We start from the raw sequence: 4,085 nt of genomic DNA, 5'->3' as shown, positions 1-4,085 counted from the left end.
TCCAGTGACAGTTTATACTCTTCTCATATAATACTTACCACTGTATTAAACAACAAAGATATAAAACTACCTACACTTCATAAGTTCATTTACATTCTCTACAAGTTTTTACCTTACAAGACTATGGATATTTAATCCAATATTTTAAAAAACTTATCCCTCAAAATTGATACCATTACATCAATTCTAATCTTTTTCATGTCTCCTTGTTTGAAGTCCATCTTCATATCATATAGGAGACATCGAATGTATTGCATCACAAAGAAGTCATAGTCAACGCTGTAAATAACAACACCATTTTAATGGTCAATATTTTTTATCAATATGTTCTATTCACACTCTGTGCTCGACTTACCTGGCTTGTTGTTGTGGACATTCTATTGTGCGAGAGACCTATTTATCGAACGAATAATGCCTTTCAAATTTTGGATCAATAGCAGCAACGTGCTCACGACTATAGAGTTTAAAATCTGATATCTGTAAGATTGAAGAGGAAATTTACATTTTCCATCAACTAGCATTTATATTAGAATACAAACATACACATGAATATTGGATGATCACTACTGCTTCAAATTCATATTTGTGTTTACTTCCACTTGCTAGAGAATTGTACTGATTGAATGTCATTGATTTGGTGTCCACCATTAGCAAGTGAAAGTGTGCATTATCACTGCACAAAGGTATAAAAATATACCTAACCTCTTCATCTCCTCTATCTGTCTTTATCAAGTGTTGGAAGACAAACTTACTTGATGGTTTCATTAATGACTACAAATACGCAAAGTCATACATACATAACCAAATAATAAAATGAATTCTAATTTGTACTATTCTCAAATAAATTTCTTACTGTGAATAATGTTGAGCAATATATAGACTTGTTGTATGTCCTTCTAGACGAGAATGTCCCCTTAAATAGAATTTTACAATACGTGTCGATTACGTCCCCTCTTGTCAACATCTCTCTATTCACACCAGATAACAGAGAATACACATCTAAACAAAAGGGTGGTTCCTCCCAAACTAAATCATTTGTAAACCAACAAAGTAAACAAATCAATGATTATTTTTACAAATATAAATATGAGAACCATAGATCAACTATGTAATTAGAGAAGCATATAATTGTCTTGACTGATCAACTATGTATTTCACATACTTTAGTTTCTCCAATGCTTTTAACAAGTACACCACCTCTTCGTCTTGTTTTTTTTCTTGGAAGTCTTAAATTACTTCTTCACATACTATGCGCATAAACATAAAAGGCATTTAGATAATCTATTAAATCAAACAAATTACAATAAAATTTGCAAATATCGTCTTACAGCAATGACTTGTTTCCTCATTTTGTCATATTTGCTAAACATATCTGCATCCTTCTCTGCCTCTTCATCAGATTTGTCTTCCATCAATTCTGCAATATCTCTTTCTTCTTCCATTTCATCCATAACAATTTTTCCTTTCCTCTTCCCCACAACATCAGGTTCTTTTTCAACTTTTTTTCCATCTCCTGGACTTGAAACTTTCTCCGCAGACTCACTTATATGTATATTTCTACGCTGCCTCTTAGGTAAAGTTTTGAGTCACAATGGACTATCAATTGGAGTATCCCTATAATCATAGCAACTTCTGTCAAGTTCTCTCCTACTTCTTGTTGTAACACCTACAGGTTCAAATTGAGGATCGTCTACAGGCTCGCTATATTGAGATTCCATGCCTTTATTTTCAACTATTTTAAGTAATTCTTTCAAACTCTCTTTCAATTGCATGTTCTCCATTGTTAGCTCTTTAATTCTATTTTCTTGAATAATGCAATTACAACACTCATTAATTTGGCTTCCTCCTTCAGTGATTTCAATTTGTGATGTCTCCATTGCATGTGGACTGTCATCAAAGCCAACAAGGTTCTCAAACAATGAATTTTCATATTGGGTAGGGATTAGGTCAATCAAAACCTGTAACAATATTAAAACACATGTTAAAACAAGAATTTTTAACCAAACTATAGTCAAAGTATTCAAAATTTACCTCTTCAGAGGAGACTTGATCAACCAATTCCCTCACCTTACTAATATGTGAAGGAATATTCCTCCACTTATTTATTCTTGCTCATTTTATTTTGTATGATTTTTGGATTGGAACATACTCCAAAAACCATGCATGATTCACCATCACAAGAGTTACCTATTCATAAATGTCCGTAAAATATTAATAAATTTCACATAAATTATAAACTTACTGCCAAAAGACCAGCAAATCCATTTAGGTAAGGGAGGTTGATGTTAGATTGTCTTGTCCCAGTTGATGAAAATATGTCCCCAATCTTAGGTAATTGTGGAGCCATAAATTCATGGATAGCTTCAACCCAGTTGAATCTAGCAAGATTCTCAAAATCATCTACTATATCTATAAGACATGAAGAGACCTTATATATACTAAAAGAAAATAAGACACAAACAAATATATACAAAATATAGAATTTGCAAAATAATAAAACATCATCTTCTCCTTCAAAACAATTGCCATAAAATTTAAGCAATTCCTCAATTCTTGATCTAGTAGCTTCTTTTTTGTTTGAGAAGTATGTTAGAAAGAGGTCACCGGATGCTTTAGTTGAATTCATCGGAATTGAAGCTCCTCGATCTGCAATACCAAGCAGCAATGAAACATCTCTTCTTGTGAAGCCAACCGGAACACCTGACCAAGTTAAATGATTATTAGACTTCTACCAACAAATACAAAAGTATCAGGCCCAACGTGGGCTTGATACGCTGCCATATAAAGCACATGTTAGGCCTGCTATTGTATCGTATCAGGCCCACGTTGGGCATGATATGACATCGTATCAGGCCCATATTGAGCCTGATATGACATCGTATCAAGCCTACATTGGGCCTGATATGGCATCGTATTAGGCCCACGTTGGGCCTGATATGGTATTGTATCAAATGGCCCTGATGTGATATCGTATCAGGCCCACGTTTAGTCAAAGATTTAATTTTACCATACAACTACTTTGTGATTAAAATACAAAATTATATATTGTACCTGAGAATCTAAAGGTTTGACTTCTTAAATCCCAATTTTGAAATATATTGACCAAAATCCCACGGATGTGCTGCATATCTTGTATGTCCAAAAAAATACTAAAGGGTGACTGTTTGATTAGCGCTATGTATCAGTCATGTAAAATAACAGACCCTTGATGCGTTCCTTTCTTCGTGGATGCTTCAAAAAAACTTTTAAAGTGACCTAGGACACTATTCCAATGCAGTTTATCTCCAACGTCAACTGAACCCTACACTTTATAAAAATTAAAACATTTTAATCATACTAGTTGAGCTTCTCAAAATCACAGAGTTTGTAAAATGATACCTTTACAGCTAATTGATGTTGAGAGGATGATGATACACCTGATCGATTTCTTTGGGCCATTATGAGACGAGATAATTGACGTAAACCCTAGAACCCTTCACTGGCACCTCGCGATCAGTCCTGATTTTTGGCACCGAAATACTTGATGCCGCTTGAGAAACACTCGAGGTCACTAAACTAGGGTTTCACAAGAGGGAAGATTTCTCCACACAATTGGATCTGCACTCGCATGTTACGAAGGAGGGAGGTAGACAAATGATCGAAGCTATTTTTTTTAAAATCAAAGTTATTCAAAAAGTGGTTCAGATGCCTCGGTACTTGACTACTGAACAAAGGAGATTGGCGGGAGGGTTATATTGGGTATTACACATCACTTACCTGCGCCTTTTGGTATATACAAAACGGTGATGCACCTTTTGGTAAATACATTATACCACGTATGCCTTTTGGTAAATTACCGAATTTCATATGTTTAGAAAAATATTTTACAAAAACTTCTTTTACTTTGCATTATGTTTCGAAAAAGTTTTGAAATTTTTTTATCTAAGTGTGTTTTTTTTCTCGTCTATATTTTGATGTGATTAAAGGGGGAGAATGAGATATGAGAACTTAAGTCTAGGAGAAGGTTATATTTGTAATTTTATAGTTTGTAAAATTTTAGTTTTAATTGTCATTTTATTAATGCTATATTTTTCCCTTAACTTTAG

The sequence above is a fragment of the Zingiber officinale genome, chromosome 6B, assembly GCF_018446385.1.
Source record: "Zingiber officinale cultivar Zhangliang chromosome 6B, Zo_v1.1, whole genome shotgun sequence".
NCBI classification, from domain to species: domain Eukaryota; kingdom Viridiplantae; phylum Streptophyta; class Magnoliopsida; order Zingiberales; family Zingiberaceae; genus Zingiber; species Zingiber officinale.
The sequence above is the reverse complement of the archived record's forward strand: the minus strand, read 5'-3'. Positions refer to the sequence as shown.